Source organism: Mus musculus, chromosome 11 (genome assembly GCF_000001635.26).
Source record: "Mus musculus strain C57BL/6J chromosome 11, GRCm38.p6 C57BL/6J".
Taxonomy (NCBI): domain Eukaryota; kingdom Metazoa; phylum Chordata; class Mammalia; order Rodentia; family Muridae; genus Mus; species Mus musculus.
Genome location: NC_000077.6, coordinates 12,930,939 through 12,942,767, shown reverse-complemented (window position 1 = coordinate 12,942,767; position 11,829 = coordinate 12,930,939). Strand labels below are relative to the sequence as shown.

The 11,829-nt window shown below is 39.0% G+C and overlaps 1 pseudogene; it reads left to right on the top strand.

Annotated features, from left to right (window-relative positions):
- Window positions 4,734-6,171, top strand: Gm12003 (predicted gene 12003; annotated as a pseudogene).
- Window positions 6,172-11,829: the final 5,658 nt, after the last annotated feature.

The following is an 11,829-nucleotide window of genomic DNA, read 5'->3' as shown; positions in this document are numbered from 1 at the left end:
CTTCAAGTACTATATCTAATAGGTAGGGAGAGAATGGATAGTCTTGTCTAGTCCCTGATTTTAGGGGGATTGCTTCATATTTCTTACCATTTAGTTTGATGTTGGCTACTGGTTTGCTGTAGATTGCTTTTATTATGTTTAGGTATGGGCCTTGAATTCTTGATCTTCCCAAGACTTTTATCATGAAGGGGTGTTGGATTTTGGCAAATGCTTTCTCAGCATCTAATGAGATGATCATAGTTTGGGTTTTTGTTTGTTTGTTTGTTTTTGTTTATTTGTTTTTTTGTTTTTGTGTGTGTTTGTTTGAGCTTGTTTATGTAGTGCATTACATTGATGGATTTCCATATATTAAACCATCCCTGCATCCCTGGAAATGAAGCCTACTTGATCATGATGGATGATCATTTTGATGTGTTCTTTCATTCAGTTTTTCAAGAATTTTATTGAGTATTTTTGCATTGATATTCATAAGGGAAATTGGTCTGAAGTACACTTTTTGTGTGGTTTAGGTATCAGAGTATTTGTGGCTTCACAGAATGACTTGGGTAGAGTACCTTCTGTTTCTATTTTGTAGAATCGTTTGAGAAGTATTGAAATTCGGTCTTCTTTGAAGGTCAGATAGAACTCTGCACTAAACCCATCTTGTCCTGTTTTTTTTGTTTGTTTGTTTGTTTGTTTGTTTGTTTTTTCTTTTTCTTTTTTTTTAATTGGTTGGGAGACTATTAATGACTGTTTCTATTTCCTTAGGGGATATGGGAGTGTTTAGATTGTTAATCTGGTCCTGATTTAACTTTGGTACCTGGTATCTGTCTAGAAAATTGTTCATTTCATCCAGATTTTCCAGTTTAGTTGAGCATAGTCTTTTGTAGTAGGACCTGATGATTTTTAGGATTTCCTCATTTTCTGTTGTTTTGTCTCCCTTTTCATTTCTGATTTTGTTAATTAGATACTGTCTCTGTGCCCTCTAGTTTTTCTCACTAAGATCAAAAACTCAGGTGATAGATGCTAGTGAGGATGTACAGAAGGAGGAACACTCCTCCATTGTTGGTGGTATTGCAAGCTGGTACAACCATTCTGGAAATCACTCTGGCAGTTCCTCAGAAAATTGAACACAAGATCCTGAGGAACTAGCTATACCACTCCTGGGCATATACCCAGAAGATGCTCCAACATGTAATAAGGACACATCTTGTGTGCGCCGGACTCGACCAGCAAGAACGACGCTGCAACAGGATCCTTCTGCACACGTTTATTGGGAGAGCTTGATTGCAGAGGTGAAGAGACCCCGAGCCCAGAACTGGTGCTGCTTATATAGGCCTAGGAGAGGCATGTCTCACACCCGGATTTGTTATGCACTAAGCCTCATTTGCATGTTCCTCATCTGATTGGCTACTCTCTCTCTCTGTACCTCACAGAGCCTCATTATCATACCTCATTTGCATCTCTCACATCTGATTGGTTATACTCTCAAAGCCTCATTATCATGCCCGGGCCAGGCAGTGTCTTTGCAAAAAACTTTACTGCATATGTACACATTGGTTGTTTGTCCAAACTTTGCGTGGTGGCCAGCAGTAGTCAGCGCCACTTTGCAACGGCACATGTGGCTTCCCACAGACATATACTCCCCTATGTTCATAGCAGCCTCATTTATAATAACCAGAAGCTGGAAAGAATCCTAATGTCCCTCAATAGAGGAATGGATACAGAAAATGTGGTACATTTATGCAATGTTGTACTACTCAGCTCTTTAAAACAATGAATTTATGAAATTCTTAGGCAAATGGATGGATCTGGATGATATCATCCTGAGTGAGGTAACCCAGTCACAAAAGAACACACATGGTATGCACTCACTGATAAGTGGATATTAGCCCATAAACTTAGAATACTCAAGATACAATTCGCAAACCACATGAAACTCAAGAAGGAATACCAAAGTTTGGATACTTTGAGCCTTCTTAGAACGGGGAACACAATACCTATGGAAGGAGTTACAAAGTATGGAGCAGATACTGAAGGAATTACCATCCAGAGACTGCCCCACTTAGAGATACATCCCATAAACAACTACCAAACCCAGACACTATTGTGGATGCCAACAAGTGCTTGCTGACAGGAGCCTGATATAACTGTCTCCTGAGAGGCTCTGACAGGTCATGACAAATAAAGAAGTGGATGCTCACAGCCATCCACTGGGCTAAGCACAGGATCTGCAATGAAGGATCTAGAGAAAGTACCCAAGGAACTGAAGGAGTTCGCAGCCCCATAGGAGGAACAACAATATGAACTAACCAGTAACCCCAGAGCTCTTTAGGACTAAATCACCAACCAAAGAAAACACATGGTGGAACTTATGGCTCTAGCTGCATATGTAGCCAAGATTGCCTAGTCAGTCATCAATGGGAGGAGAGGCCCTTGGTCCTGTGAATGTTCTATGTACTAGTATAGGGGAATGCCAAAGCCAGAAGTGGGTAGGTTTGTGAGCAGGGGGAGGGAGAAGGGGCTAGGGGGTTTTTGAGGGAAAACCAGGAAAAGGATATTATTTAAAATGTAAATAAAGAAAATATCTAATAAAATTAAAATAATGGATTTTTAACATGCTGTATTGCAAAAAAGAGATAAAAATACCAAATTAAAGCCTGCTATATTCTATACATAAATTGAAACTGGAGAATATGAAGATAAGAACATAAATATCAATAACATAATCATAAGATCTTAGGTTTATAAACTAAAGACAGAGTTGTTGGATATGGAGTACTGGGATTAGACTCGGATATGGAAATTAAATGTAAAATTCCTCTAGTATATCATAGTAAACATGTTCAATTTCCTCATAAATGGAGATGATTCCAACAAAGCATTTGATGTATGAAGGATTTCTCTGATAGAAGGGCTCAGGCATTCCAATGTTGAAGTTTGGAGAGAATACAGTGAAGTATGCACACATAAAAATTGAGAGTAATAGAGGATTGTGGTAGAAAGAAAATGCGCAGACTAACTTATCCAGGAAACCATTAAAAAGAACTTAGAACATGAGGGAGCCATTAACTGTGTTGAGTGATAAACTGGGTGAAATAAAATTCAGGAGTTAGGCATGACCCCTGGAGTATTTGATGAGCTGCAGGGACATGAGTGAATGTCACATAGAGACACCTCAGAGGGTAGTTGAAGGCAGAAATTAACAATGATGAACTGAAAGAACTGAAAGAACTAGTGGTAAAGGACCACAGAGAAACAAGGTATAAAATTGGATGCTAAGAACATTGGTCTATTAGGGAAAGAGAAAACACTAACACTAGAAATCAAGTGCAGAGTCTCTCAAGTGATGTTCTTGACCTGGTGACAGAAAACCTTGTGACCAATACTGATCAAAGCCAAGTATGGTTCTTGTGAGGTCATGTGATAGCACGTCTGAGGTAAGAGATCGTCAAGAATGATATGTCACAATACTGACTGGTGCTCACCCTGAACAAGAAAGGATACCATGGAGCACAAATGTCTATGGCCACTGGTAGGCATTTTTTGCTGTTTCTTAGAGTTAGACTTATTATTATTGTCTTTGTTATATTTATTGTAAATCATGGGTCAGATAAAGATAATGAAACAAATATGAGTTCAAGTGAATCTGACATATTTCAATGATTTCACTGATGTGTAGATTCTATATAAATTGATCTCAAAAAATGGGGGATGAGAGTGTCATCATGATTGCCAGAGTCTGCGGAGAGCCAAGTAGGAAATGAGGGGGAAGGGAGATTGATCACTTGATGTTGATTTATAGTCAGTTGTTAGATAGGCATAAGAAATTCTCTGTGCTATCCCACTGAAGAGTGGCTGTAAGATATACTGTATGTTTTTATAAAGCTAGAAGGAATTTTAATGTTACCACACAAAGCAACTGTAAAAGTTTTAAGAGCTAGATTATGAACACTGCACAGTGAATTGGACCCTGCCCATTAAATTGAATAGCATACAATATATACATGTACCAGATTATCACATGAAAGTCCATACACCTGTTTACTTTTTGTGTTAATTAAAATCAGTAAATAAATCAAAATTAAAATAGAGAATAACCCTATGAATACTTCAACTTAAAATTTTGAAATATTTGTTTAAACCCTTTAGAATGGTACAATGTAGAATAAAATGAATTTACAGTAACCATTGCAACAAACCAAAAATTAACAATGATGAAAAATCAACTTGGTAATGCTTCTAAATAATAAAATCAAAATTAGGGCAACAGTACAAAACCTAGTACAAATAAATAATATCATCTCAACTATTCCAAAATTAAAGAGACCAGAAGATAAATTTATTGTACATTCTGGTTTATAAGTGCAATGTATTTTTAGTTCAGTCTTTTAAACTACAATCTAAAAACCTATCTTTTCATAGATGCTAGATAATTCTCTTAAAATATCTTTTTTATGAAATAAAAATTCCATGTTCTTCCGTAGGTCCTGAGTTCAAATCCCAGAAACCACATGGTGGCTCACAACCATCCGTAATGAGATCTGACACCCTCTTCTGGTGAATCTGAAGACAGCTACAGTGTACTAATGAATAATAATAAAGAAATCTTTAAAAAAAATTCCGTGTTTTATTAACTGAAATTCACTATGATTCTTGATTATGTATTTTTTGGCAAAGTACAAAACAAATTGTCAATAAACTGGATTGAGGTTTAAAAAGTGCTTAAAATAGCTTTTTAAATATCTTGACCACACACTCTGCTGAAGGCTTACACTGCTCTTCTTTCCACTACTTCGTCACAGGAGCAGCAGCTGAGTCCTTAGCAGATTGCAATGGAAGAAGCAATCACCGCACTTGTCATTGACAATGGCTCTAGCATGTGTAAAGCTGGCTTTGCTGGCGATGACGCCCCCCCCCCAGGGTCGTGTTTCCTTCCATCATAGGGCGCCCCTGACACCAGGGCATCATGGTGGCTATGGGCCAGAAAGACTTGTACGTGGGTGACGAGGCCCAGAGCAAGAGGGGTATCCTGACCCTGAAGTTCCCTATTGAGCCCGGCATTGTCCCAACTGGGACGACATGGAGAAGTTCTGGCACCGCACCTTCTACAATGAGCTGTGTGTGGCCCCTGAAGAATACCTGGTACTTCTGACCGAGGCCCTCCTGAACCCCAAAGCTAACAAAGAGAAGATGACGCAGATAATGTTTGAAACCTTCAATACCCCAGCCGTGTACGTGGCCATTCATTGTATGCCTCTGGACACACCACTGGCATTGCCATGGACTCTGGTGACAGGTTCATGCACACAGTGCCCATCTATGAGGGCTACACCCCACACCATATTGTGTCTGGACCTGACTGGCCAGGACCTGACAGACTACCTTATGAAGATCCTGGCTGAATGGGGATACAGCTTTACCACCACTGCTGAAAGGGAAATTGTTTGTGACATAAAGGAGAAGCTGTGCTATGTTGCCTAGGATTTTGAGTAAGAAATGGCTACTGTTGTATCTGCATCACCTTCCTCCTTGGAGAAGAGTTGTGAGCTGCCCGATGGGCAGGTGATCACCATCGGCAATGAGCGGTTCCGGTGTCTGGAGACACTCTTCCAACCTTCCTTCCTGGGCATAGAGTCCTGTGGCATCCATGAGACCATCTTCAACTCCATCATGAAGTGTGATGTGGTTATCCACAAAGACCCCTATGCCAATACAGTGCTGTCTGGTGGTACCACCATGTATGCGGGCATTGCTGACAGGATGCAGAAGGAGATCATAGCCCTAGCACCCAGCACAATGAAGATTAAGATCATTGCTCCCCCTGAGCACAAGTACTCAGTCTGGATCGGTGGCTCCATTCTGGCCTCACTGTCCACCTTCCAGCAGATGTGGATCAGCAAGCAGGAGTATGATGAGTCGGGCCCCTCTATCATCCACTGCAAATGCTTCTAGATGGACTGAGCAGGTGCCAGGCATTTGCTGCATGAGCCGATATTGAAGCATCGATTTGCCCTGACAAATGTACACATCTCCTGCTGGTCTCATGAAAGTGGAATAAGCCTTTGAAAAGAAATTTGTCCTTGAAACTTGTATCTGATATCAGCACTGGGTCGTAGAACTTGTTGCTGATTTTTGACCTTGTATTCAAGTTAACTGTTCCCTTGGTATATGTATAATACCCTGTGCATATCTTGATTTAGTCCTTAGTTCATGTGCCTCGGTCACTTGGGGGCTGGGGAGAGCATGCACGCTGTGGAAGAGAAAGGCCCAAGCTGGTGGATCTCTGTGAACATCACATAGTGATCTGTGCAGGGTATTAACCGCCAGCAGACTTCCAGGATGTCCCGAGGCTGACAAGTTACCATTCCTTCTTGCCAGTCTATCCGGATGGGAAAGTCTGAGCCTTAGGAGCAGTTTCCATTCTGGTTTTTTTTTCCCCCCTCCTGACCGCTATGGGTTGTTAGTTGCCTTGAGCTGGGAATGTTTGCATCTACACCTGTAAATGTATCCATCCTGTTAATTTATGTAAGGTTTTTTTTTTTGTACTCAATTCTTTAAGAAATGACAAATTTTGGTTTTCTACTGTTCAGTGAGAACATTAGGCCCTGGCAAAACGTCATTGTGTAAAGAAATAAAAGTGCTGCAGTAACTGAAAAAAATCTTGACCTATTAGCAAATTTGAGCACAAATTTATGCTTTTCAAATATAAATAAGAATATAACAATTAAATGACCAAATGTATCGTGTTGCCAATTAAGCCTTAGATTGGCTTTAAACTAAGTAATATTTGCTTGCTTTCTGCAGGAAACTAATCAAATTAGATGTGACACTTCTTCCCTCCTCCACAGAGAACTCACATTGGAGAAATTAAAATATAAGTGGGAAAAATCCTTACTGCAGAAATTATTCTCACAAACACTGGCATGGTTTGTCACACCAAACCCTCACAGCAGAGTACCACTCAGACCCTGGGGTGAGAGTGTTTGTGACACATGAAGTCAAGTACCTGAGGATGTAGGGTTAATTTAACAAATTAGAGACAGCAAATGGTACTGTGTAGAACATTAGATTATTCAAGGATGCTTCTCTTGTGTCTAAATCAATCCAATCATGTTCTCTTCTAAGTGGAGAGGCCAATGTTGATGAGATGGCTTCATTTGGTTTCTACCTCAGAAGGAGTAAATTACTGTAACTGGGAGAAGATGCAGTCAAGGGAGCCATCCTGTTGTTTGAAGTCTTCAAATTGCATCCTTAAATTACTGAGCACTCGACAAAGATCAACTAACAGCTCTTCTTTGATGTCTGGGACGACACATGAGGCCTGAAGAAAGATTGGCTTCAAAGGAATAAGAGATGCCTTTTAGAAAATGGAAGAGAATCCTGATTAAAAATTAAAGACCAGTTTGCTGCTGTTTGTAAGGACTTATCAATACCCATGTAAGCTCAGTTACAGTTGGTTTGTTTGAGCTAAGGATAAATGTGGTCATGAACACATGTCACTTTGGGGCTGAAGGGGAGAATGTCAAGGCAGAGAGTAGGTAGTTGAGCAAGGATGCTAATCTCACTGTAGTCACTGAGCAAAAGAAGAGACTGGAAGATACCGATGTCCAGTGATCTGCCCTCCTTTCATTAGGCCTAACTTTCTCAGCATACTTCATACTCCTAGTAACATTACAGGATGGCAGTAAATCCGTTATTACATAGACATATACATAAACACACAAGAAAACCACCATCCCAGACACCAATTAAGAAAACCAGTGTCTAATAACTGAAACATACCTGGCACCTCCAGGCAGGCAGAGGTGCTGGTGAGTGTGCAGGAGGGGTTGAACAGCACAACTATGCATTATAAATCAGTGGAGTCTGTGCTCCCAGATCATTGCTGGCTGGTCGTCTAAGACTGGCAGTCTTGTATTTGTAAAATAAATATATTGGAAAATCTGTACTTCAAGAGGTTTTAGTGAAACATGGGAAAAAAAGAAAAATGGCCACTACACGCACCAGTCTTTACATCTTTACACACCCTACCTGTTTATTATCAGATAACCGTTCAGAATTCACCAAAGATTCAAGCTACTAGCCAGAGAAGCCTTCACTTCAAATACTTTTTCAGACGATCAATTGCACTACTGTATGTTTGCAGATACAGGATTCTGCCTGTATAGCTCTTTGGGAAAACAGATGAAGCACTTTTGCAGAGATTACAAATTTTAGTTGTTTGAAACGTTTGACTTTTTGCTATTTATAAACTCTGCCTTAAAAATACATGCCTGTATAAATGCATTTCCAAGGGCTCAGCTGTTTAAACAGGTTTACATTTTAATGAGGGAAGCCTTCTAGTGCACTTATATTGTAAGGTGAAACTATAACAAAAATAGTGTCAGCCTTATCAGTAAAACCAGTAATATTGGAATAGAGTAGCAATTTGAACTTCATATCTCACCCTGCTTGTTATACAATAACAAGAACACCACACCAGTTTACAACAGCCTTGTCCACTTAAGACAATGGGAAGCTTCATTGCCTTACAAACCTGATTATTCCCTATCTGACTTTGCATTGTGATTATTTCCTTGAATACATATTCTAAATGATGATAGTGTATTCTAAATACCAAGCAGCTATTGGATCAGCCTTATGAAGGCAGATCTTGGATCTCTGAATATCTTGGTCTCGATATATCTGTCCTAGCATCAGTGCAAGCAAAAATTGGGGGATTTAACCCATAGTTATTTTGAAGAGAAAAAGAATATACAAGAACTGAAAAAAGAAAAAAGAAAAAAGAAAAAAGAAATTCTCCTGATACAGGATTTGTAATTGCACATAAACAATATCTTGATGCAAGTGTGGGAATAAATGTTTGCACTCCCATGATGCCTCCTTTGATTTTTTTCTTTTCATTCTAAGAACAATGTAGGCAGGGATCAGAGTCTCATTTGCCTGCTTACTAAAAATCATTACTTATATGTGACATTGAAGTATTCATATGGGGCCAGCTCAAGGCTTACCCACTTCCACATGACCAAGCAAAGAAGAAAAAACTAAATGTGACTCTGTCACAGAACGTGCCTTCCATAGCTTCAAACTTCAACATGAAAACAGAAAACAGGGAAAACAGAGAATCAAGAACAGGTAAGACATCTTTTTTTTTTTTATTTTAACTTTACTTAACCTTGGAAATAATGTTTTTCTAAGTCAATGAGTTTCTGACCTTGGTTGGAAACCTGTATCAGGTCGGTATGCTTCAAAGACAGGAAGGTTTCATTAAATAGAATATATTGCATGTACTTGTTTACAATATAATGTTAAGGGAACACCCAATGGTAAATCAGCGAACATGGAGAAGTAGATGCACATGCCTATTATCTTATATAATGACATACTTATTTTGACAAAATCAGTTAGAATACACTAAACAGAACTCCTAAACTAAAGTCTTCACATTGTGCACTAGAGCTCAAACTTGTTCATCCGACATATTTGTGGCTTTATAACATTCCAACTACATCCCCTCACACTCCACCCATGGTTATTTTAGTTCTTCTTCTCTGTGGATATGAATTTCCACATACATGTGTAATTATGCATATATTCTGCCTGTTAGAAATATTTTAATTACTGTAGCATATACTTGAAATAATCAACATTTTAAAGAAAAAGGTTTCATTTGGCTCACTATTTTGGAGGTTCAGACCATGGCCTTTTGATCTGTGATGATGCAGCTGGTCATGGTGGAAAGAGTAGTAGAAGAAGATGAACATCTCATAGCAGCAGGAAGAGAAAGAAAGAGGAACTCAAAGAATTAACTTTCTTACATTGGTTACTGCCCTCTAAAGGGTCTACCACCTCTTGGTAACACCACAGTCTGACCATGAAAGTGTAATTCATAGACCTTGGAAGATATTGAAGATCCAAACAATAGCAACACTTCTTTATTATTATTATTATTATTATTACTCAAATTTTATTGAGCAATTGTGGGTGGTAGAACTTTCTCTTTTTTTCTTTTTTTTTTTAAATTTTCTACAGGCATTACATAGTACTTATTTCTTCTTTGGGCTTATTTTACTCAGCATAATATTTTCTTGGTCGATCAATGCTATAGTGGCTAGCAGGAAAACCTGATTTTCTAAGGCTAGATAATAACCAAATATTTATCTATGTACTTGTGTGAACATATACATATAAATTTATAGATCTTACATTTTCACTAACTGTTGGTTCAAAACAGGCTCTTTTCTTAGTGGCTATGAGAATTACTGCAAACAACATGAAAACTGAAACATCCTGACAAAATGGTGATTTCATTATTTTTCCAAACCATAGTCTGAAAAACAAATCTCTATTGGTGCAAATCAGACCAGACAGACTCTGTGTCACAAAGATGCAAGCAGCAATATCTCCTGAGAACTGCATGTATCTTTCTCCCTCTGGTATGATGTCTAAAGAACAAGTTCTATAGTTATGGCTTTGGATTTTAATGGTGACACAGCCACTGAGATTGTTGCTAATATCCCCACTATACTTTCCATTCCTGGCAAGGGTTTGTTTCATGATTTCCTTCCTCAGATTTCCCTAACCCCTTGCCCTGAATTGGCCTTTTCTATGTACTGAGATCTTTACAGCACTTACCTGCATTGAGTCCCCATTAAAGGACTCAATAGAAAGAATGTCTAATGTCTTTCAGAGAAAAAAAAATTATTTTGATTTTTGCTGTTACTGCTGCTTTTGATCTATCAGTCAAAAACAGAAAATCACAAACTATGTTGATTGGAAAATTAAGGCCCAAAGTTTCTCCTTATTTTATTAAAGACTAGAGGTACCTATTTGTCTTCTATACCTACCTTTGACCCAAATGAAGGTTTGAGAAATTCATCCCAGTACTCAACACATGTAGAATAAAATTCTCATAGTCTAATCCTCACAGACATAGTCTCTGGGTCCAAACTTTGAGGGATGTCCTCAGCACACCCACATCCATGCCTTATGGTAAAGGAGGAGGAGGAGAAGAAGAAAGAAGAAGAAAAGAAGAAGAAGAAGAAGAAGAAGAAGAAGAAGAAGAAGAAGAAGAAGAAGAAGAAGAAGAAGAAGAAGAAGAAGAAGAAGAAGAAAGGAGAAGGAGAAGGAGAAGGAAGGAGAAGGAACGAGAAAGAAGGGGAAGGAGGGGAAGAAGGGGAAGAAGGGGAAGAAGGGGAAGAAGGGGAAGAAGGGGAAGAAGGGGAAGAAGGGGATGGGGGGAAGAAGAAGAAGGAGAAGAAGAAGAAGAAGAAGAAGAAGAAGAAGGAGGAGGAGGAGGAGGAGGAGGAGGAGGAGGAGGAGGAGGAGGAGGAGGAGGGGAAGAGAGAAGAAAAAAGGAGAAGAAGAAGAAGACCTGCTCCCTCATACAGGCCAACAGCAATAATCTTATAAACCTAACTTCTGTCCAGTGGTCACACTTAGCTGCCAAGGACTATAGAGAATTTCTCTCCATTTTGTGTAATGGTGGATTCAATCAGTAAACAGAGTTTTATCACTTTATGAGCCACTGAGAATTGCAATTCACAAGATGAGAGCTAAGCAACCTTCATTCTAATTCAAGCAAGAGGAACAAGGACACTCAATGCCTTGCATGTCTGGGAGGCTAAACAAATGTTGTTATTAAAAACTGACAGTGATCCCTTTAAAAGTCAGCACCTGACACTGTTTTCTTGAGCCCTGACATTTTATGATTGTACACAGTGCTACTGTGAGATGTTTACTGAATTCTGATTGCTTCAAAATTATACTGGCATCATATCAGTGAAGCTCGAGCCAGTAAAATCCCAAAGCCTTCATAACACTAGGAAAAACCTTCTAGAAAAAGCT